The following is a 25,252-nucleotide window of genomic DNA, read 5'->3' as shown; positions in this document are numbered from 1 at the left end:
GGATTATTGATAAAGAGATCATTCCCAGTGGAAGGTAGGGGGGTGGTGGTGGGGGAGACTGCATTGGTTACAATGCAAAATGGGTGTCAGAGGTGGAGGGAAAGGGACAGTGTATCCAGTGAGAGTCAGCAAATTACTCAAAGTTAGAAACAATTTGCAGGAAGTGTTGTCTAATGAAAAGAAAAAGCAGTCTGGGGAGAGTAGGTGATGAACCTACAAAATACAAGGAAAAGAAATACTCGGTTTTAATCTGTGGGCATTATTGGTCTGTTTGTATAAATCTTAATTTTTAAATTCTTGAATCATCATAGCTTTATTTCTTATGTCAACATTAAACCCCAAGCAGAGAGGGGCTTTTTGTGATCAAAAAACTATATTTTTATTTTTGAAAAATGTACCCCAAAACTGCATATAACATATATGCAAATAAGAAAGTATTTATATCCATATAACAAAAGTATATCCATATAACAAAGTATTTAACAGAGGTTCATGTGGAAGACATGTCTCTACTGATTTGGAGTTCTGAGGTTTCTTTAGTTCCCAGACCTATCATAAGTGTCTTAGTGAGGCTGAAAATTCCATGAAATACTGTTTTAAAGAGGAGGAAATGAGCAATAATTAACCACCTACTATGTGCAAGGCATGGTTCTAAGCCTATTATGCACATCGTCTAACTCAGCGTTCACAGCAACGGAACAAGACAGGCATTATCCTAGTAGGGTTCCCCACCTTACTGACGAGGAGAGTGATTCTCACAAAGGTTAGTCAGTCTCTTGCCTAGCGTCATAAGGATAGGAAGGCCTGGGGCTGGGATTGGAACCTGGGATTGCCTGGTTCCATCACTCCCTAGGCCTTCCTGGCTTATAAGAGTGGTAGATTTCCTATGCAGTGTTGTTTCCCTAAAAAAGCCAAAATGACAAAATCTGTCACTCAGATGTAGTGTAGTTGGGAACACGGGCTCTGGGGCCAGACGGGCTCAATTCCACTGCCTACTAGCTGTGTGATGTTGGACATTTCCAAATATCTCCGTGCCCTCCTGGAAAATGGTGATCATAGTAGGACTTGTCCCATCAGTTTACTGTGAGGATTAAAGAAATCAATGAACATCCAGAGTGCATGCATTGCATGGTGCCTGGCACATTGTAAGCATTCACTATGTAATACTGGATAATAATCAGTGTTGTAGTGGTGCAATGAAGAATGCCCATCCATTTGCTTATTTGATGGTCTAAATTTGAGAGGTCACCATCCAAATATGAGGCCACAACATCATCAGACTCTGGTTTTCCTTGCCCGACATTGCCAGATTTATGGTCAGAATGCCTAACATTTACATTCTTAGAACTTACTCATAGATGCAATTTCTGCTGAAGAGTAAAAGATGAACTTAAGGTTTTTCCTATGTTGATTCTATTCATGGATTTTTTTTCTCTCCAGCTTATATTCTTTGATGTGAGGTGAGGGAAGGGTGATGTGGTTGCAGCTCCCTGCCACAGAGGCCCTTGATGACCAAGTTCTCACTATATGCTAGGTGTTTTACAAATTTTACCTCATTGAATGTCCACTTTTACGCATCTTTTGTAGGCAGGTATTATTCTCATTTTTTCAGTTGAGAAAAGTGTATTTATTTTATATTTTCCATATTCTATCATGTCAACAGCATTCACTACAACCTTAAAGTTCCTCTAAAATGTCACAGACTATTAAAACATGGGCTCTGCTACCTTCAGCAGAAATTAGTTACATACCTAAAGGCCTTTCTGCCTGGCATTGTGTATCCCAATGGACTGTAGGTTTCAGATTGAATGAACATTGTTGATCCTTACTGCGTGCCTGGCTCTGGGTTGACAGGCTTGTCTATGTCATCTCATTTAAGTCACCCATCAATTCTATGAAGAAAAGCCTTATGATTTTTACTTTGCAGATGAAAAGGCCATAAATGGAGTTTCAAAGATCACAAAATTACTGAGTAGAGGATTTGGGATTTGAACCCAGGTGCCTCTCACTAACTCCATCTCCAGGGAGCTTCCTATCACATTGCATAGTTTCAGCACAGTCTGCAGACCCTGTGCACAGGCCTATGGGAAGCCACTTGCAATCAGTTAAAGTTGGCACCAATGATGAAGCCCATTTTTCCTCCCACATTTAGTCAAATTCTTTAAGTTGCGGGTGAAGAAATTGGGCCTCAGGGAGGTTGAATGGCTTGCCTGAGGTCACATAGGCACTTTGTGTTGTGTGAGCCAGACTGTGTTCCCATTCTTGTCCTAGTCCCATCCACAAAACTACCAGCCCTGACAACTTCACTCCCCAGGGGCCTGATCCGCATGGGATTTTTGGCAGCCTAAAGCTGTCAAGACAATTTCTCCTTTGCAGAAAGGTTCCCTTTAGTGCTGGTTCCTTCTCTTAATCAGATGCTGGAAAAGTCCATGGGTAGAGTCCCACTCTAGAGATGTTTCAAGGTTGTAAATAAAGGCCTGATAGAGGCTGGGGAGCAGCCTCTGGCAGTGCATTCACTGCCCCTGAATTTATTCCAAAGGCCCAGACACCCCCTTACCATTGACTCCGGTTCTTACACCTCTTGATTTGACTTTTCTGAGAAATCTCTGGACACTTAAAAGGGACTTTTGAGAGAATATGGCCCAACCCCTTCACTTTATAGGAGCCAAAGCCTAAGGAGAGGAGTGAGTTACTCGAGGTCATAGAGTAGGTCTGTGGCAATTAAGGGCTCAAGAGCCAGACTGTCAGGGACCAAATCCTGGTACCACTTAACTGTGTGACCTTGGGCAAGTTAGTTACTCTCTCCCTGGGCCTTGGTTTCTTCGTCTGTATTTGGAAATGATCATAGTATTTATGGAGAATTAGAAATGGCCTCAAATTCTTTGATACCTCTCCATTCAAGAGGTGTCACCTTTTCCCACTCTCCTTAAATCTGACCTGGCTGGTGATTGTGCTGGTTCCACGGGTAGCCTTTAAAAGAATTGTCAGCTTCACCTTGGTCTCATGGAGTCCCGAATTATCACAGAAGAGGCACAACTACCCTGAGGCCAGCATGCTTGAGGAAGTCCAAGCTAGCCATTTGAAGAAGCTGTGTGTTTAGGGAGAGAGAGAGAGGCCCAGGCAGCCTCCAGCTATACCAACCTCCAGTCCTTCAAGTCATCCTGAGGCCTCAGACATAATAGAGCAGAGATAAGCCTCATCCAAATTCCTAGCCCGTGGAATAGTGAGACATAATAACAATAAGTTGTTGCTTTCAGACAGTAAGAGTGGTTAGTTGTACACAACGGATAACCAGAACAATACCTCTCAGAAGGTTGTGAGAATTAAATGAGTTGATACAGTTGGATGTAGAGCAGTGTCTGGCACAGTGTTCAATAAAAAAGTGAGTTATTACTCATTCAACAAATATTTATTAACACCAAGTTGTTCTTTACCTTGAACTAGCTGGAAGGGTCACAGTGGAAAGAGTGACCCAAAGAATTTGACCCTTGTGGAAATTAGGAGAACTGTAACCTAGTCATACACTTCCTATTGAGTGAAGAACATATTTTCCCCTACTTGGGCCCCCCACATCTTATCTGTCCCTAGCAGAGGTAGAAGTTACAGCCTCTCCTTCTAATGGGATGCCCAAGACTGGGTGGGTCTGGAGGGGTTAAGCCCAGGGATGTTGTCCCAGGGCTGCTAATGAAAACTCAGCTGCTATTGATTCCAGCAAGCACTCCGTTTCCCAGGTCAGAAGAGAAACTCAAACCATTGTTGAATAAATACAGTATTCTGTTCACTACATCAATTAGCCTGACCCCAGGGGCTCTAGGAGCCCCCTGGCTCCCCCATTTGCAATGACAGCTGCCATGCTAATGAATCCACATTGACATGATAATTAAACCATTACACAAAGTGGGGCTTTCCTAGTCACAGCAAATTCAGCAGGGGAGCCCGGGTGGCCGTGGCCCGGACAAGGCAATGGGGACCGTTCCAGAGCCAGGAGCTAACATGCAGTGCCTGGGTCATTCCCAGACTTGTCCATAGGGGCAGCTGGACTGGAGCACTGCAGCTGCGGCCTGTGGGGCTGGAGGCAGGGATGGAGCAGGCAGGCCAGGAGAAAGATGTCACCCGAATGATGCTCCTGCTCTCTCTTCAGAAATCCTTAATTGGGTGAAGCCTGAAAGGAAGGAATCCCTTGCCCCTTTGTGGAAGATGCAGGGCACCCTGTCAACTCTGGCCTAGCTCTTCCCCTCTGGAAGGCTTAGCTACACCCAAGGGAGAGTTGGACAATGGGGATTGCGAGGGCCAAGGAGCCTTGCATTCCTGGCATCATCAGGAAGAGCCATGTGACCATCTTTCTCACTATCTTTGGAGAAAATGACTCTTTCTGCAAGCAGATGATTATAAACTGCAGAAATGTCTGATTTCTTGGTACAACCTTACCAATAACTCATTTCTGAGACTCCAACCAACCACAGTCCTCTTTGCAAGAGCACAGACTTGGGAGTCAAGGGGACTGGACTTACATCTCGGCTCTGTAACTTATTAATTGTATGATCTCAAGAAATCACGTGGTGTTCTGAGCCTCTATTTCTTCAACTGTAAAATGGACTCAGAAAAACTGCTTGGCCTCTCTGTGCTTGGGATTAAACAAGACAGTTTATGTAAAAGGTTTAAGACAGAATTTTACTTAAATAGATGACAGAACCTTACTGGCCACAGTAACACTCTCCATAAAGATGAGTTCCATTGACAGAAATAATCATTGTGATTGATTGGGTGGGAGCCTAGAAGGAACAGATTAAGACACTCCTAGAAAAACCTCTAGACAAAGTGAATGTGTTTTCCTCTTGATGACTGCATGCAGGTAAAGCTGCATGTAGAGTGTGCTCAGTATAAATATGGGGAAAAAGAGGAACAGAAAATGACATGCTTGTGGCAGAGAAAGAGGCAAAAGGGGAGGGCTGTCCTGGCTCAGGATTATTAGGCATCACCCCATAAGAGGTGACTAATCAAATATTTTCCCACCCATCCATCCATCTCCATTATTCATACAAGCACAAACACACATATTAGGGGACTTATCATGTAGAATTAAACACAGGCCAAACCAGTGCCTGTTTCTTATAAAAATCTGGTCAATAAATGAATGAATGTATAAGATGCAATCCCTACTCTCATAATACCCTGTAAAATGGAGTGTACTGTTCATCTCACCTCTTTTTCCCTTAACGTAATTCAATTCTAGCTGAGCTATGATTTATGGGCAGCAAAGAAAACACAGGTATGCAGTTTTACAAGAGAACTACAAGCAGGTGATAACCTGGCAAGAACATACTCAGACAAATTATGCTCAGAAACATAGGAGTTCAGCAGTGGGCAGGTGAAGAAACAACCAATGTTGGATTCAAAACTGAGGATTTTGAGATTATATCCATATTTAGCTGAGAAAGTGCTGTGATTGATTAGTAATGTCTGCCATGGGCATGGGAACGGAGAGAGAGGGGTCTTTCTTCATGGCAGGTGTTTGTCATCTCAGGTCTAGGCAAGATCTAAGATACCTACCATTGTGAAACTCTGTGTGTGTGTGTGTGTGTGTGTGTGTGTGTGTGTGATATAGGATAAGCCAATTCTCTTCTCCTCATACTATGAGCAATTAGTATTACAGTTTGCTACATGAACCAGTTTTGTTATTTTTCTTCTTCCTGCCTCCCTGCCAGTTACCTTAAGTAAATCCACTCAAGCTCTCAAAACCTGTGCTGTCATGCAAAAGAAATTTGGCTGCCTTAAAAGAATCTAATTCGATTTGTCAAAGTAGCCAAAGAAAGTCAAACTTTTTGTTAACTAATTCAACAAACATTTACCAAACATCTATGTCAAAAGCCTTGGGAATAAATAAAGAAAGAACCCACAGTTTCCTCAGGTGCTCAATGTCTAGTGTTTATGTGCTGGGGGGTGGGGTGGGAAGAAAGAGGCAAAAACACCTGTAGACACTTTCTTGCATCCCTTGTTTAGAAGGCACAATAGCCAGTGAAATTTAATTTGATGTGGCTTAAGCATTCTTTGGACAGAAGCCACCCCCATTTATGTGTGGGAGCTGATGCAGCTCTGGGGAGCAAGTGAGAGGTTTGAAATTGAGCTCTTTGGATTTCCAACCCCCTTCAGTTTGGGCTTCCTGGAGGAGGCTGCCCTGTGCCTGGGAGAGTCCAGGCAGAGGGTGGAAGGTGAAAGGAGGGAATGTGGGACCAGAGGACCCCTTTGAACCCTGGGATGTTCAGAGTCCTTCCATTATTGTCAGGGTGACCCATTCACATCTTTTAAAAGATGAGATAAAACATGAGCGAAGCTTTTTTGATGCTTTCTCCACTAAACCCTTGCTACCCAAAGTGGGTTTCCCAACCAGAAGCATCAGCATCCCCTGGGAACTTATTAGAAAATGCAACATCTCAGGCCCTTCCCCAGACCCACCAAAACAGAATGCAAATTGAAACAAGAACCCCAGGTGATTCCTGTGCACATTGCAGTTTGAGAAGCCCTGGTTTATGTTACAGAAATGCCATTCACGCCCCTTACCTCATTGGGTAGTCATAGTGGACTCTACGATAATACCGTTTCTTTCTATGGCTTTTTTTTTTCTTTTAATTTTAACTTTCCTAAATGCTCTTGTGAGTAGGCTCTACCCTTCACTTCCAGGCTCACATCAGATGTGCACCCTCTGATGCCACTCAGCTCCTCTGTTCCTTTGGCGTTAAGGAGGGCCTTCCATTGCCGTGACCCAGGCTCGGTGATGTAAGGGCACCACATTTACCCAGTGGAGTTACCCATGACCAGCGGGCTCCATTCCCCTTCCCTTCTCTTTGTAGGCTTTCTAAGAGAAAAGAGATAAAGAAAAATCTATGCTATCATGGAAGGGTGGGAGATGGAGTGGGGGAGAACAAAGGGATGTGATGGGCAAGGTGTGTGCATGGAGGGAAGCCTGGTTGGGGAGCCAGGAAAGCTACAAAAAGGAGAGAAGGTGTTGTGGATTGAGATACTGAAGAGTAGGCAGCAGTTACAGTTGACTGTGGGGTCATAATTTTTTTCCCTTCACTGTTTCTCTGTTTTCTGCCATTCATTCTTTCAATCAATCACTCATTCAGCAGATATTAATTGAGATGCAGCTTTGTGCCCGGCTCTGTTCTGGGTGCTGAGGATACTGACAGAAGACAAACCCAAGGCATGAAGTGGGTGGGGAAGACATCAACTGAGAAGCCGGGTGCCGGGCCAAGCAGAAGCCCTGGCCCTACACCGGCATGGCTGCCAGGCACCATAACTGGACTGGGCCTTCCTCTCCTCATGACTATGGCATCAAAGGATTCTACGGCTACCTGAGGCATGAGGACACATTATGTAAAGCAGATAAAATGACTCCAGAGTCTTCTGCCTCACCAGATCTTTTCCTTAGGATGAGTTTAATGAGGCACACACAGTCCTGGATGTTTTACATGCACCATCTGATTGATCCATCACAATCAGAATCCTGTGAAACTGGTAGCAGAATGAGGTGAAGACTGGGGTGACACAGTGTGTGAGTGGCCTGAACCCAGATCTTTCCTGGCAAAGCCTCTGATCCTGACCACTTAGTGAACAGAAGACAAAAGGGCAGCAGGTGGTCAGAGGGGTACAGATTGGACATTTCTGCTCTGAGGTAAATTTCTGGAACCAAACTGAATTTATTTGAAACAGAAATACTTTGCTGGCCACTAAAGAGGAAATCTGCCCTGATGTCATCCCTTCCAGAAGGCATTCAACAAACACTGGCTGAAATGAATGGAGAGAGCCTGGAGACAGCCAGGATGTTGAGAGGTTCAACCAAGTCCTGGGGCCCCAAGAACAGCAAACTCCACACTTGAGGCTACTGGGAACACTCTGCTGGGGGCTTGGCTTTATTTGTCCCTCCCCCTCTGTGAAATCCTGGGGACTGTCAAATAAATGACAAGACTCATTTTACAAGTAGACTAGAAGTCTGCAGTGGTGAGTCGGAGCTGATTGCCTATCTTATCTTGAGTCATCAGTCTCTCATTCCGCCTTTCACAAACAACTCTCAGTTGTGAGATCTGTGCATGGGCCTGATGCAGTGGGCATTTCCCAGGGCCTTGGTCCATCATGAGCCGTAGGGAATGAGAAATCCACTTAGCCCCTTGCTGAGGGGACCTTGACCAGCTGGACCAGAGCAGCAGGAAGACCGAAGCCTTGAGGTGCTGGGGGTGGTGTCTAGGCACTAAAGTATGATAGTGACAGTGACCACAACACCCAGCACTTTGGGAGGCTGAGGTGGGTGGACTCAAAAGGGATTCAAAACCAGCCTGGCCAACATGGTGAAAACCCGTCTTTGCTAAAAATACAAAATTAGCTGTGCATGGTGGCACATGCCTGTAATCTCAGCTACTTGGGAGGCTGAGGCAGGAGAATTGTTTGAACCCCAGGAAGCGGAGGTTGTGGTGAGCCAAGTTTGTGCCACTGCACTCCAACCTGGGCAACAGTGCGAGACCCCATCTCAAAAAAAAAAAAAAAAATCAATGACCATGACAGTGATGATAATAGGTAAGTGATAACTCAGGCTTACCACCTGCTAAATTCTGTTATGTACTATTCATGAATTACCTCATATAACCTTGACAACCTTTTTTTTTGGATAAAGAAACTGAGGTCCAGGGAGGCCGAATAACTTTCCTAAGTTCATACACCTAATAAGTGGGAGAGCTGAGGTTTGAACCTCAGTGTGTTGGAGTCTAGAGTTTCTTACCCCCTTGTTTGGGGCAGAATATCACCTGTCAATCAAAACTAAATCACAGGCCAGGCGTGATGATTCATGCCTGTAATCCTAGCACTTAGAAAGGCCGAGGCGGGAGGATCACTTGAGCCCAGGAGTTCGAAACCAGCCTGGACAATATAATGAGACCCTGTCTCTATAAAACATTTGAAAGTTAGCTGGGCATAGTGGTGTGAGCCTGTGGTCCCAACTACTCAGGAGTCTGAAGCGGGAGGATCCCTTGAGCCCAGGAAGCGAAGGTTGCAGTGAGCCATGATGGCACCACTGCACTCCAGCATGGGCAGCAGAGCAAGATCCTGTCCTCCCCCACCAAAAAAAAATCCCACAAAACCCCCAAATCAAACAAACACATCACAGAGACTTCAAGGATTTTCTCCAGTAGCCAATTTTCCTGGTCAAGCATGGAGCACCCTCACTTTTTTTGCCCCAGACATATCTTCCCTCTTGGGGTCATCTCACCTTGTTTCTGCCACCCCTATGTTGCTTAACTCCAAAGACACAGAATGGATCTTTAAAATTAGTTGAAAGCAGAACAGTAGACAGAAGAGAATGTGAGAAACACTGAATTAGTGAAGTTTATATTTGGCTGTATCTCCAGGACCTCACCTCACTTAAATGACAGAGGTTTTGCAGCACAGCAAAGATCCTTGGTTCTGGGGCCAGGCATTCCTGTGTTAAAATCTGACTCTATGGCTTCCTAATTCTCTGCTTCTGAACAGAGTTCTCAACCTTCTGTGGTGTTCTCATATGCAAAGCAGGAATGATGGTAATCCCTGCTTCGCTGGGTTATTGGAAGATTAAATGAGACAACGTGCGTGAAGTACTTTGCTGGATGTCTGGCATAAGTAAGTGCTTGATAAATGGAGTCTGTTATCCATTAGCACAACAAATATTAGCATCTATTCTATATATTGGGCTTTAGCATAAGATTTCATTTTAACTATCCTCTTTTAAGCTCTTCAGTAAGTGTTCTGGTTTTTTTCATAGTGATCTTACACATTTCTTACAAAGGTTATCTCTTGGTTTTTGAAGTCTCTGGCTGCTATTTCAAATGTAAGTTTTTCTGTTATAACTTCTTTAAAACTTTATCAATTATAAAATGTTTCAAATGTACTGAAAAAACTAAAAATCAGCATTTTAGCCCCAACTAAGTTGGTTAAGTCCACCTCTTTCTCCATGCAAAGCACATCTGCTATGTAAGAGACCTCCTCAGTGTCAAACCAAGGGAATCATTCTCCCTGCACAATTGATTGAGGTGCAGCCCACCCATTTCATTGACTGGGAGAGATAGGTAACCTCTTCCCAGTGGGGGAAAGGTTGTTGTGGTTGATAGGCGCTTGAGTTTTCATGGTTGATACCCTAAAATTCCTCATCCTGCAATCCTATACCCACACAAACAAAGGCCCACCATAAATACACAAACTTGCAATAGATTGATTATTGCCTTGTAGGCTTTCTTTTAAAAAATAGAAATAAACTTACTGATGTCAATAAATATCAATACTGAATAGTTTCCCATTTTAGGATGCACCAATACCTATTTAGATAAAAATATTCTGACATCTTTGTTTCTGATGTGTCTGCCATTAAAAATTGCACAGTGGGCCGGGCGCGGTGGCTCACGCCTGTAATTCCAGCACTTTGGGAGGCAGAGGTGGATGGATCACGAGGTCAGGAGTTCAGGACCAGCCTGGCCAAGATGGTGAAACCCAGTCTCAGTTCACCAGATGACTCCCAGCCTTCAATAAAGTCTGAATGACACAATGGACTTTGGGGACTTGGGGGAAAGAGTGGGAAGGGGGTGAGGGATAAGAGATTACAAATTGGGTACAGTGTATACTGCTCAGGTGATAGGGGCACGAAAATCTCACAGGTAACCACTAAAGAACTTACTCATATAACCAAGCACCACCTGTTCCCCCAGAAACCTATGGAAATAAAAATAAAATAAAATAATAAAATAAATAAAAAGAAATTATGCATGCTTCTAACCTTCCAACATTATTATACAATTCAAAATGTATGTTATACAAATTCAATAAACTTGCTTTAATGTCAAAAAAAAAAAAAGTCTGCATTCCAGCCTACAAGAAGGGGGTGGGGAGAGTCCAAGTGCTGTGCAAACAGTGCCTTTTTCAAAATACCTGACTGGGAAACGCCCACATGACTTCTACTAACATCTGATCGGCCCAGATGTAGTCGTGTGGACACACCTAGCTACAAGGAAGATGGAAAATGTAGTCTTTGGCAGGGCAGCCATTGGTAAGCAAAAAATCCAGGTGTTCTATTATCGCATGGAATAAGAGGAAAAGGATACTAGAAGAAAGTTCACCATCTCTGCCACAATATTTTTTTGCCTACTTTTCTATAGAGTTTTTGTCTTGCATTTGTTAATGAGTTCTTTATGATTTACATACTAATGTTTTGAAGGTTGTGTGCATACAAATATCATCACATTTCTAATTCCCTATATAAATAAAATATCATTCATTATATTCATGGTATCATTATCTATAACAATATTTTAATTTAACACATTTTCAAGATTTATCAAACTTTTTATAGTTTCTGCTAACTGTATTTTATTTAAGAAATTCTTTTCTGTACCTGTGTTAATATTTTTTTCTTCATTTTTCCCTCAATGTTTTACTTTTCATGTTTACATCTCTAATTCATTTGGAATTTATTTTTGTGTATTCTTTTTTTTTTTTTTTTTTTGAGACGGAGTCTTGCTCTGTTGCCCAGGCTGGAGTGCAGTGGCATGATCTCAGCTCACTGCAAGCTCTGCCTCCCGGGTTCACACCATTCTCCTCCCTCAGCCTCCTGAGTAGCTGGGACTACAGGTGACCGCCACCATGCCCGGCTAATTGTTTTGTATTTTTAGTAGAGATGGGGTTTCACCATGTTAGCCAGGATGGTCTCCATCTCCTGACCCCGTGATCCGCCCACCTCAGCCTCCCAAGGTGCTGGGATTACAGGCATTTTCGTGTATTCTTTAAGGTAAAGATCCAAGTTCTATTGGTACAGATAACCAACTGGCCTGGCACATTCAATAAACAGAAAACCCTTTCCCCAGTGACTGGTGATGCCATATCTTTCACAGGCAATGCTTCCATGCATTTGTGGGGGTCTGTTTATAGCTCTCTAGTGTCATCCCTACCAATGCCACATTGTCTTTATTATGAGAGCTTTATATTAAGCCTTGATCACTCTTTAGGGAAAATTTCCACACTTTCTTCTTCAAAAGTGCCTGGCAATTCTAGGCCATTCTTTTTTCCATGTTACTTTTAGGATCAACTGGCATGTCACGGGAAAAATGTGTGGGTTTTTTACTTGTGATTTCATTGAATTCATAGATGAACTTGAGGGGAATTTACATCTTTATGAGATTTATTAATATTCTGTCTGTCCATGAAAATGGTATACCTCTTTATCTATTTATCTTCCATGTCATCCAGTACCATTTTATATTTTCTTCATAGATGATTTTCATGTCTTTTGTTAGATATACTTCTAGTCAACTTATAGTTTTGTGGGTATAAAGCCTATTTCTAGTCTATTTTCTAATTTGTTGTTTCATGTAAACATGGATACTGCTGATCATTGTATATTGATCTTGCATCAATTGATCTTATTAAGATCTTAAAAGTGCTAATAGTTTATAATCCTCTTGGGTTTTCTGTTTAATCTATGAATAGTAGTAATTTACCTCTTCCTACTGTTTTTTATATCTAAAATTTTTCCTTTGTTCTATTGCATTGGTGAGAAAATCCAGTATAATGTGGAACAGAAGAGGTAATAACAGGCCTCCTTGTTTTTGCTGACTTTAATACAAATATGCCTACAGTTTCACCATCAAGTATAATATTTGCCCTTGGTTTGTGACAGGTTAAGGAAGTTCTCTTGAATTTATGGCTTGCTAAGGATTTCATATCATAAATAGCTGTGAAATTTTATTACATTCTTTTTCTGTATTTACAGGGGAAATTACATGATTTTCTTCCATTACTCCATGACTTTTTTGTTAAACCATATTTACATTCCTGAGATATTTTAAATTCATTACTCAATTTAATTTACTAATATTTTATGTAGAATTTTTTTCATATATGTTCATCATGAATATCATTCTAAAATTATTTCTTGGTATTTTCTTTGTTCAGTGTTGTTAAGAAGACTATAAAATTAGTTGTCTATTTCCCCCTTTGCTTTCAATTATCAGTTTGTATACCAGTCCCACCATCTGATGTTCTTTTTGCCAAGGAGACTTTTATCTATTAATTATTCATGATGTATCCAGATTTGTTATTTCTTTGTCAATTTCATTTCTATTTTTCTAGAAAACTGAGTACTTCATTTCATTTTCTTTTAAGATTTTTTAAGTCTCTACTCTCTGTAGTTATGGCCTCTTTTTCATTTTTTACATCTGCATAGTTGTCCACTTATTGTTTAAGCCTATTTGAGTTGGCTATTCTACAACTCAAAATTAAAGGCATTCTGATTGACAGAGACAAAGACACAGGGAAATGTGGTGTACATTCATACCATAGCAGTGAACTCAGGACCTGTCTTCCACACCACCATGACGTCTTCATGCTCTCCTCTGCTCCTCACCTCTTGTCCTTCAGGACTCGACCAAGCTGATGCCTCCTCCAAGAAGCCTTCCCCAACCAACCCCACCCCAGTGAGCCCGGATGTTTTTCTTTTGCTTCCCTCCATAACACCACTTATCAGTCTGAATGGAAATGATCTGTCTCTCCTATTAACTTGGGCACTCATCCAGAGCAAGGAAACCATATTCATCGTTCATCCCCAGAGGCAGGCAAGTGCCTTGCACATAACAAGTGCTCAACAAATACTTTCTCAACAAAGCTGTAAATGGAGCAGTGTGGTGCATGTCAGGAAGAGTAGACCAAGGCCAGGCCTGGAGAGAGGACTTTGCCCAGAACATAACATTCTCAAGCTATGAAAAGATAGCAGCCATAAAAGTACATGCACAGGGGGCTGCATGTGTAAAACCAAAGAGCTCACCCCCTTGGGTAGGCAGCTTGCCCTCTGCCTGTCTGTTGCCTCTTCCTCTGTGTCAGCCTTATTTATACTGGGGACATGGCAGGGTGCCTCCTGGCCAGGAGCCCCTGGCTGGCAAGCTGGGGTGGCCACTGCTTACTCCAGTTTCTGTCTTCATCCACTCCCCTCCACTTCTCCACCCACCCTCACCCCTGCCATGAGGCAGATAAATCATGGCAACCGTGGAGGATGCTGGGCTTTGGAGCCAAATAGTCTTCAGTGAAGTCTTGCTTCTGCCCCTTCCAGGCCACGCACTCCTGGGCAATTTGCTTCTCCTCTCTGCCCCTCAGCTTCTCTCTTCCCCATCCTCAGTCCCAAGATTCTGACTTTTGAGCATGCAAGAAGCTGTATGAACTCATTTCTGAGTCCCACTGTAGTCAGCAACTGTATATTCGGCAGTGGGATATGGGCCTTTGTCATTCAGGGCCAATTATCCTTTCTGCTCCTCACATCTCCCTCCACAATCTTATCTGCTGTTCGATCTCCCCCTCCCCCCATTTTTTCTTAAATTCTCTTTTTACTAGGCGGAGGAGGCTCCTGGTTAGGAAAAGCCCAGAAGCAATTTAATGGTACACTTAATCCTTTTGTTGTTGTCTAGCCCTTGGAGGGCAGAAAGCCAGGTGCTCCCATTGCTCCTCCTGGGTAACTCAATTAAAGGAATTAAAAGGCTTCGGTTACATTATTAATTTTGAAGCTGTGTGCTTCTCACTCAGTAAGGACCCAGGAGAGCTTCCAATGCAGATGTTCTGCAGACACTCTACCCCAGACAGTCACGTGGCAGATCATCCCTAGAACCCCTCGCCTATTTGCTTAGCATGGAGCAAGACTCTCACACAACTCTCCCTCTCATGTGACATTCACAACAACCCTGTGACTTGGGAAGGACAGATATCTTTATGTTTCAGGTGCTTTCCCAAGGCACCGAGGACACCAAGCACCTTTGCTTATGGGGCACACCTAACTGAGGGTAGCACACAGATAGGGAGGAGCTGTCTCATTTTACAAAACTGCTGGTGACCAAAGTGAATGGTCAGGAATCAGTACCCAGGGTTAGGGGTACTGGGGGGCTCAGGGCCCCAGGGTCAGTAGGAGCTTGATGTGCAGAGTTGGCAGGATTGTGGCTGTAGATGGCACTGGAGGCATCAATGGATTTGCAGCTTCACTGGTGGTGAAAAGGCAGTGCTATGACAAAGGAAGGGACAGCCAGCTCCGAGAAACAGCCTGCCAGACCACAGGGGCCTGGATCTGTAGCCTTGGCAGCCAATGTAAGAGCTTCATCCCCAAGCAGTCAGCATAGGATGGTTTATGTTTGGTCTCAAAAGGGCCCTAAATCAAAGTGGCTTAAAACAATACAGATGTTCTTGTGAGTCAGTAGGGAGCTGGTATGGGGCAGGGGAATGCTTTGCCCCATATAGTGATCACTCAGAGACCCAGGCTGATGCAATTTCCATCTTCTCGTGCTGCCCTCTCTACATGAGGCCCAGGACTCACAGTCTCAGCCGAGGAGAGAGCATGTAGAATTGTGCACCTGCTCTTAAATGCCTCCACCAGGAAGCAGCATATAACCTCTCATTTCATTGGCCAAAGCAAGTCAAACGGCCGTGTGTTATGTTACATTATGGTGGAGGCCAGAGTGTAATCCTCTCATATGCCTGAAAGGAAGGGCAGGCTGGATATATTGTTCTTAACTGCCACCATAGTACTACTTGGATCAGCTTGGGCCACCTTGCTGGAAGATCCCTTTTGAATGGGACAAAGATGGTACACTCATCACAAGTTCTCTTTATAAGCTTGGCTCACAGCCCACCTGATAGGGCCTGACCACAGCTACAGATACCTCTGCCCACACAGAGCTCTTTAAGCTTTTGGGGGCCAGCCCTCTGCCATGCTGTTTTAGTCTTGTGTAGGAGAAAGAGCTGAGAAACAAGCCATGTGACATTTATCCCGACCTGTGATCCTGAGCAAGGCATTTCCTGTTCTGTTCTTTTTCAATACTTCTGATTATTTCCAGGAGGAAAATTGTAGACTGGGGCCACTAGATCTCCCATGTCTTTCTAACACTTATTAACCTCTCTTTGTAACAAGGAAGAAAAAGATCTGTATCTCAGATATAGGTAATCCTATTTTTTTCTTGTAATATTCATTTTCATAAACACCATCTATTTGAAACAAGAGATACTAGTTCTCAATCTACTTTTTGATGTGTTTCTTTTGAAATACAGTTATTTAAACTTTCAAAAACAGTTCGCTCACAGAAAGCTTTAAGAAAATCATAGTACTTGTTGAATGAGAGTTGGCCCAAGAATGTGAAGGTGTTAAGAAATGACTGAGGTTTGGCAGAGAGGCATCTAGTAACACCTCGTTTTTCCAGTGAGAAAACCACAGCAGAGCAGGATTTGAACTCAGGCAGTCTGGGTCCCGAGTCTGTCTTCTGGATGTTTAACCAGTACTTGCCAGCAGTGTAACCTTAAGCACAAATGATGTGAAGTATATGGGCCTCAGTTTTATCATCTGGAAAATGGGGATAATAATTGTGCTTATCTCAGAGGGTTTATGTGAAGATTAAATGGGTTCAAATATGCACAACTCTTAGAATAGCGCTGATAACTTGATACTGATTATTTCTGTTATTACTGTTTCCACTATCAGTCTCCACCTCGAGTGCACTTCTCTCCAGCTGCTTTCCTTTTGCAAATCAGGCCTGGGACTGAAGCTCACTAAAAGGAGGCAGTTAAGTCTTGTGGTTTATTCTGTTTTTATTTATTGGAGCAAATGTTTTCCTTGAAAATTAAGTAATTGAGTTAGCGATCACCAAACTAGGCCAAACTGGGTCTGGCCTTTCCTGCAATCAGTGACTTCAAAAGCAGTTGTTGCTTAAAAACAGGCAATGTAGCTATTGGCCCCCTCCTCACTCCCCAATTCTCTCAATTCATTTCTTTGTTCAGTAATCTATTTCACATTCAGGTGGGAGTGGCTGACTGCCTGGCTGCAGCAGCTCCTCTCTATTAATCTGGGGGAGCTGGAGGCAAGCGGGAAGATGAAGTACAACAAGCTAATTGCTGCGTCAGACATGTGATGTCCCAGACCCTAGAGCAGCCCACACAGGAGCAGAGACAGATACTGGAGCTGGTGATGAGGAGCATGTCAATCACAAGGGGATTGGCAATCCACAAGAACAGCTCACAGGCTGGCCTCCCTCATCCTCTCCTAGGACTGCAGGCTGAGATCAGGCACAGTCTTTCAGGGGCCCAGCCTTCCACTGTTTTCTGCACAAAATCGTGTAATGGCTAAAGGGCCTGGACTCCTGAGTCACAAAGTGTGGGGTTGACTTCTGGCTCATTAGCTGCACAAGTCTTAACAAATGACCAAATCTTCCTGAGTCCCTGTTTCTTCATCTGTAAAATGAGGATACTAATATCTACCTTAAAGATTTGCTGTAGAAATAAAATGAGATCACTAATGTAAACTAGTCAGTAGAAAATAGCCTCTGATCCCATTTTATGCTGCTTTGTGTTCATGAGTGTAAGGCTATGAGAAATTGCAATAGGTTAATGAAACAACTATTCTTCCATCCACTTTCCTCTTGGTCAAACACTCCTGCCCAAACCAAATTATGACCCTTTTTTTCCCTTCACAGATTGCTTTTGTTTTCCCTTTTTGAGTGCTTTTTTTTTTCATTTTATAATACTGGTGCCCTTAAAATGGCAGTGCTGCTGTCACCTTAAGGGAATGATAAATAATTGATTACTAGATCAATCTTTGGTGCATTTCTTTCCATTATTTTTAGTGCACACACAAGCAGGGTTTCATCTGGCTAGTCTATAATCACATGTCAAACTTTTTTGTTAAACAGTAAATCCGTGGGATATGAGTAAATGCTATTCATACAGAATCCAGAGTCTATGTACAAGCAAATTTGGAAAACATCTGGTTGAGCAAAGTTTAAAAAATTTACTTTAGGACCCTTCCAAGCCTTTACTATGCTGATGTGTGAAAGAACAGGATAGGATTCAGTGTTTCCCAAACTTGTTTGCCTGTAGAACCCTTTCTGCCAGGTTGGAACACTTGGAAGGGCTGGTGCCTTGTTAAGCTTCTCAAACTTCACTGTGCACATGGATCCTAGGGCGTCTTGTTTAAATGCAGATGCAGATTTGGGAGCTCTGGGATTGGGCTGGACACTCTGTATTTGTGCCAAGTGCTCATGGGATGCTCATGCAACTAATCTGAAGACCACATTTGGAGACTCAAGACCCTAAGGGGCTATCACATGGCACAGATGTTTGGGGAAATTCTCTTTACTGGGAAACAGCAGAAGAATCTAGTCTCAAATCAAAATATGTTTGGGGCAGTGGAAAGAATACTTACCAGGAGTTGAAACATCCAATTCTAGGTGAAACAGAAGAACTGGCCCCAGCTGGGGGAACTTGGATAGGTCATTTCTCTTCTTCAGATCTCGGTTCCCTCATCTGTAAACATGAGTAGGAGATGCTGCACTAGTAATAGTAGCTAGCCCTGTAGAGCTGCTGTGAAGATGAAATGAAATTTTGTGAACCAGCACTTAGCACAGTCTCCAGCAGTAGGCCAACACTGGTTAGAATGTTAAGCCACCTTCACACTGAAGCTAAAACTTTGTGTTGGAATCACACTTATGGTTGCCACAACCCTCTTAGTTTTCCACAAAATACATGGCTCAGCCATGTTGACCCAGACTTACCTGCCTTCCCTGCCATCCATTGCCTAGATCGGGTTGAGCAGATGTAGGTTGTCCCATGTACTGACAGACTGTCAGAGGCTGCCGAGAGCCCTGTGCTGAGAAGGATGCTGTCAGGGCTCTATGGGAAAGAGCTCCTTGACCGATTAGCCATGTCTGCTATGGGTGTTGAGAGGAAGAGCATATGCCACCCACTGTTGCTCCCCTGGCCCAGCTCCCCACTTTGCTTATAATCACACAACTTTTATAAAATGATGGCAGCCTCCCTTCTCATGCTCAGCCCACACTTAAAATCTCCTCTTTCTTCAGGGCACAAAGCCAACAGGTAGCCATGCAAGCAGCTATTGACCCCACACTGCCCTGCCTTCCCCACATTTAAGTCTGGTCGGCGGGCTCAGGCCTATGTTCTAGGACCAAAAGGGGCGACTCTCCTGTAGGGAGGCTTTAAGAGGTTCCCTGAGCCTTAGGTTTTTGCTAATCTCACAGATGTCTGATTGTTCCCAAACTGGCCTTATCACCATTCTCTATTTTACTGGGGTTGAAAGGATCTTCAGGCCACTTCAAACATGGGTAAAGCCATCGATGCCATGCTCAGTGACCTCTGTCTTCAACTGCTTCTGCCCCAGCCCATATTGCTGTAGTTTCAAAGGCTCCCACTTCAGTCTAGGCAACTTATCCCTGCATCCAGAGAAGTGGTGCTGCATCCTCTTCCTCAGACCAGAAGCCTCTGCATCATCATGGATGCTTTCCTCTCCCTTGCCAACTCGTGCCTGGCAAATCCACATCCCGTTGCACGATGTTTGGAAACGACAGGCGCCCACAAGGCTAATGTACCTCACATCACCATTCTCAGATTCATAGAGGTGAGCCTGGGTGCCTGTGAACTGCCCCCGTCCCTCCTCCTGGGACCTGATTGATTGGCTCAGGGGTCAGCCTGAACCCCAGTTGGACCATGCAGCGTCCCTTCCATGGGAGTGAGAGAGAAGGCTATACAAACTCAAGAGCTGTCATGGCCTTGCTTCCACCCCCGACCTCTCCACTCCCCACACCCCACCTTCCCCGCCCCCTAGGCACATGGGGAGGCAGAGGAAGCCAATCTGTAGATACAAAGGAGAATGCAGAAGGTGAAGAAAAGAAAGGAAAGAGGAGAGACAGAGAGCCCTGGCAGTAATGCTCCTCTGCCCAGGGTTCTGTCAAACACCACTGTGCCTTAGTGATAAAGCCCCCGTTCTGCTTAAATCAGCATATGGGTATTTCTGATTTAAGCAACTACAAAAATTCTAACCACAAGGTCCCCCAACTCTATCATAGTGATATGGCTCAATCTGAGAGTTTGTTTCCTTCTCAACTGGCCCCATCCAGGATACCACCCTTCACACTTAGATGGTTGCAGTAGTCATCTAGTCATCTGATTTGTCACTTTTGTAAGATTATTGTTTTTCTAAAATTAATACAAAGGAAATAAACATGAAACATGGATGTATTTTTCCTATTCATAGACAGTCCCAATTCCCCATAGTTACATTCTTAACTCCTTTGCTCACTATTCGAAGTTCTTGTAGATTTCAAAAACATGATCAATAGTCACTACTCTTAAAGTAACAAAGAAGGTGATACAGCAGATGCTGCAAACTGGCTCATTCAATGCTCATTTCAGCCCCTTCTAGCACCTTCCAATCCCAAACAGGCTGGAAAGTCAAAGACTGCATTTCCCAGCTTCTAGGGTTTTGGGTGCATTTAGTTTCCACCGATCAGTACATATATGAGGATTATGAGGAACTGAGTCAGATAGAGGGAGAGAGGCAAGGAGCACGTTTCCTCTCCTGCATTCAGAAAGAAAAAGAATGACAGTTCTGGAAGTTCTCTCAGAGAAGTAAGGAAACCCTTAGCCCATATCTTCTCCCTTCTCATTGGCCCACATTAGACCATGTAATCATAACTGCATCCATTGCTGGGGTGAGTGGATGATATTATGTCGATTAGTGTAGGCCTGAGGCAGAGGTGTCCCCGCTCCTAGAGCCAAGAGTGGGGACATTTCCCTCACCACACATGTGAGGCGTATGGAAGAGGTGGACACTGAGATAAAATCCCAGATGATGACAAATAAAAGAAAGATGTTGGAATGGGAAATACAAAGACTACTTCTCTGCTATAGTCTAGGTCCCTCCAGGGCAAGAATCTAGTCCAGTAGTTCTTCCAAAATGCCCTCAGTAATCATTCATGCACACATTTCTATTTCCACTGGGCTTAAAGTGACATTGGCTAGCAGGTATCTGTCACTTTGTTTTCCTCTTTAGTTCAAATTGCCTCTCATCTGTGGGGGCTATGAAAAGTGGACAGGGGCAATCTATGAAAGTGTTAATTAGAACCCAAGTTTGTGAATTCCCTTTGGTGAGTAAAGCATCATCCATATTTTCTAAGTTGGTGACAGTCTAGGAGTTGCTGTCTTCAGTGGAGTTAATGTTGCAAGCATATCTTATTATGATGCCAGCCATGTGCCCTCACTGGAAAATAGAAGTGAATAGCCTCCAACAGCCCCTACCCTGGGTAAGCTTATACTTTGATGAGGAAGAGAGTCATTTACCAAATAAACACATGTCATTACTTATATGCTAATTACAAGTGCTCTGAGTGCCAGGAAGGAAAAGCATGGTCACTGGAAACACCTTATGCCTCAGTCCTTCCCTGTGAATATCACATTTCACTTCCTTGGCCCAGCCGCCCCCAACACATAGCTACCTTGGGCATCATTTCTGAGGGTACATGGCCAAAGCCATAAATCTGTGCCCTTGTTTAGCGTGGCATGTCCTCTCCCTCTAATCCAATCTCCCCTCTGTGTGTTCTCGGTGCTCGCTGATTCGGTTTGACAGCTATTTAATAAACCGATCTGCTTGCCTTTGACATGAGGCAGAAGTGGTGGGTGTTGAAGAGCTGCGAGGCCCTCGTGGACAAGGAAGCCCTTTCCCACTCAACACTCTTCCAGCTCAGTACAGATAAATTGTGGAGAACTGGAAATTAACCCAAGCTATCTTCTTTTCTTAAGAAAAAAAAAATCACTGGAGACCCAAGAAGCAGAGCAAGTACCATAAGTGAAAGAGATGGCAGAAGAAATCACATTTCCTGGCTCTCAGGGCAGGGGTGAACCAAGATCAGGAGCCTGGGAGCCTTCCTTCAATCTAGCTTTTATCACTTCAAAGCAGAAGGTCTTAAAGGAATGCCCTTTATGATGGATTCTGTCTTCAAAAACATGAAAGAAAAGGCATATTTTCTTAAGCCCAGTTGCTGGAAGCCAAGCAATTTCTCCGAGGTGCTTGGGCTGCAAATCTCCGTAATCAGGATGCAGTTTAGTGTGGCAGAAACAGCACTGGTTCCACAATCAGCAAACCATACCGGGATTCTGGCTGCCTCTCACAAGCTTTATGACTTTGGGTCATTTTTCTCAGCTCTCTGACCCTCAGTTTCCTTCTTTATAAAATGGGCATGCCATTCACCTCACAGGGTGGTCATTAGGATTAGATGAGAAGGCATACGGGAACATTCATAGTACTTAGTAGTTGCTCAAAGAATGGTAGCTAATTTTATTGTTTATTGATAGTACTTTAAAAAAAGCACATCTGCTACCCATTCCATCTCCAAGTAACTATGTATCCCTGTTTTTTATTGGCGTATCATACAGAATATATTTACTTGCATTGCACTTGCATTGGTGGAGCCCAGGATCTATTTACTCTATGTTTTCAGCTTTGATCTTAGGGTGTAATATCATTTCTCACATTCTAATATCTCTTTAAACAAAAAATGGAAGATGTACAAGCCAGGTCTGGGTTATTTTTCAATAGGAAGTTTAGACCATTGGCTTAAGAGTATGCAATCTCCCCTGAGAGTGGATATGTCTATCTGGCTGGGCCAGTCAGAGCAGATGTGGTTTCCAGACTAAATCTAGGTGTGTTCAACAGCTAAGACTGAGAAGAGCCAAGGGGTTTGAGTCCAAGCTGTTCTTCATGGACCAACAACGGTTCAAGGTAGAAAGTGAAGTTTGGGTGGCAAAATCCAGGAGCAATGGTTATGCCAACTACCAAGTATGACAATTCCAATTACATGTTCAGGAACTGCAAAAATGATACTGGGTGGTTCCAGGAGGCCAGTGAGCCTGCGGCAAGCTGGACTAGGTTCAGGGCTCCAATTATTATCTGTTCCTCATACACTCTAATTCTAAAAGGTAGGCCATGGCTGCTTTGGAGGCTCCTGGGCATCAATGTCAACTCCCTAGGTCAAGACCTTATGTTATCCAACAATTTCTGAAATACCTATATATATTCTTCTTTCTTCATTGCACAGTTATCTGAATAAGTAGCCAAAAGGAAGGACTGGAAAAATTACTACTGAGTGACTGGGAGAATTACTACCAAGTGACTGGGAAAATTGCTGCTGAGTATGCATGCTGTGGCTTTGCAGAATTGTTCCTTCAAGGGACTTGGCCTATACTTCGGTCAATGGTTTCCATGTCTGAGAACAGCCAGGAATCTTGAATTTTCACTGGGGCTGCTGTCCACAGGCATCTGACCATTCATCCTTGTCTTCTTTTGATTGCACATATTAAGCAATGCTTTTGTTTGTTGCCCAACTCTCTCAGCCCTAGGAGCACAAAATTCTGTCAACCACCTTCATCTCTCCGTTGGTCTGTCCTCAAGGCCACCACGCTGCCTTTGCTGCTTATTGTAATAATTGTGCCCACATTGCTTCTGATAGTTAAGCGCTGCCACCTACCCTCTACGATTTTGGGATCCAGCCATCCCCTTTGCTCTCAGGAGCTCAGTTTCGTATTCACATCTCCTGTTGGTAGCCCTGGTCTATGAAGACAGTCACCGCTGAGCTGCATGACAATTTTAGCACATTCTTTGGGCCCTCCTCCCAAACTTGGTCAGTTGGTAAGTTTCCTGGCCTTATGAAATATACCTGTTCTAGCATACCCAATTCTTCGAGGCTTTTGATTCTTTCCTCCCTATCTGCCACAGCAGTTCTGCAGGTGGTCCTTCACTTAGTGGAGGCCATCACTTTTCTCAAGCTTCCAAAAGCCATTCTAGCAACCCATTAGCCTGACTTAGGGATCCTTGCCAAGGAGTTAAATCCTAGATACTGGAGAGTTCCCCATACCAATACACTCTTCTTTATCCAACTTTATTTCCTCCTCTTTTGATCCTGCACACGCAGGGACCCATCAGTACATACTAGCTAGATCCTAGCTTTAACACTTGTTATTGGTCTTATTGCCAGTAAGTAAGTGGGATGGTGTGAGAGGCAGTGAGATCCTGAGTGAGGACAAACATTGTTTTGTAATTATTTCATTGTGCTTTTTGCATGTTCTTCAAGCAAGGGGAGGGCTACTATTTTCTAACAGGTAAGAGTGAGCCACTTACACCAAGTGGGTTCCGGGTTATTTAGGCACTCAAGATTTTCATAGCAGATGTTTCACACCCAATTATCAGGGTCTCCTTCCTTCTGAAACAGAGTTCTGGCCTTTGGGAGGGAGACCTGCTAGGCTGAGAAGTCAAACTTCTCTTAAACTCACTGCTTATGAACCGGTGATTAATCATCCTGAGCTGGTTATAATCTTCTAAGAATCCATGCATGCAGCAACAGCCACTTGGTGCCACAGTCTTTGTGGTTACAACTTTTCTCGTTCCACTCAAGTTCACCAACTAATGTATTCCCATCCACTGATGTCCTAACCACATCCACTGTCAGTACAGGTTGTAACCATCACACCACGCAGTCTGCTAAGGAGCATTCATGCTCCACATCCCACTAAAAATGGGATCTCGTTGACAGCCCTGGCTGTTTATCCAGGTTTAAAATCCCATTTTAAATTTCACGTTCTAGGACCAATTGTAGTTCCATCTTCTAGAAACAAATGCTGAAGTGGAAAGTTATGTGCAGAAAGTTTACTGGTATATACTCTCAACAATAAACCTGTAAATAAATGAAGAAAGCTGGATTGGAAAGAGGGAGAAGCTAATCCACAATGAAGCTGCAGCTAAGGCTTTAGCTAATTCTATGGGGAGCTTTGGAGAAGGAATGGCTCTTCAGAGTGTCTTAAAGTGAGGCAAGCAGGGCAGGTCTAGGAATCTCTGCACTGGACAGTCATTTGTTATGGCTCAGCCCTTGCAAGGGAAATGTCTGGGCAAGGCAGTTCCCTGTGACCAAGGGCAATGCTCAGTCGGAAATGCAGGTGTGGGTTATCCTAGCAGCTAGGGAGTGGGCATGTCGGCCTTGAAGAGGGCAGCCGAGCAGAGCACCACAGTATCCACTTCATCATGTAACCAATATCTCACTTAAGATATAACACATTTCTGTCACCCTAGAAAGTTTCTCAGACCATTTGTCATCAACCTCCAGCCACTCAACCTCCCACCTCCCCACCACCAAGAGAAAACCACTGTTCTGATTCTATCACCATAGATGAGTTTTGCAAGTTCTTCAACTTCATATAAATGAAATCACAAAGAAAGTAATCTTTTGTATTTGGGATATATCTTTTTTAGATTTAATCGGACTTTTGTGAATGTCAGTTTTTGAAATGGTTAGTAATATTCCATTATACAAATGCACCACAAATTGTTTATCTATTTACTTGTTGATTGACATGTTAGTTATTTTCAGTTTCTGGCTAGTAAGAA

The 25,252-nt window shown here is 43.5% G+C and overlaps 1 long non-coding RNA gene across 1 annotated transcript in view; it reads right to left on the bottom strand.

The window, feature by feature from the left end:
* LOC104007155 (uncharacterized) overlaps window positions 1-25,252 on the bottom strand; it is a 62,559-nt gene that overhangs the window by 5,843 nt on the left and 31,464 nt on the right. Inside the window, exon 2 of the long non-coding RNA XR_681277.4 lies at window positions 18,230-18,330. This is a non-coding gene — a long non-coding RNA (uncharacterized LOC104007155). The remainder of the gene's footprint in view (window positions 1-18,229; window positions 18,331-25,252) is intronic.

Source organism: Pan troglodytes, chromosome 6 (assembly GCF_028858775.2).
Source record: "Pan troglodytes isolate AG18354 chromosome 6, NHGRI_mPanTro3-v2.0_pri, whole genome shotgun sequence".
Lineage (NCBI taxonomy): Eukaryota > Metazoa > Chordata > Mammalia > Primates > Hominidae > Pan > Pan troglodytes.
Note: the sequence above shows the minus strand (reverse complement) of the source record. Positions and strands in the feature narration are given on the sequence as shown.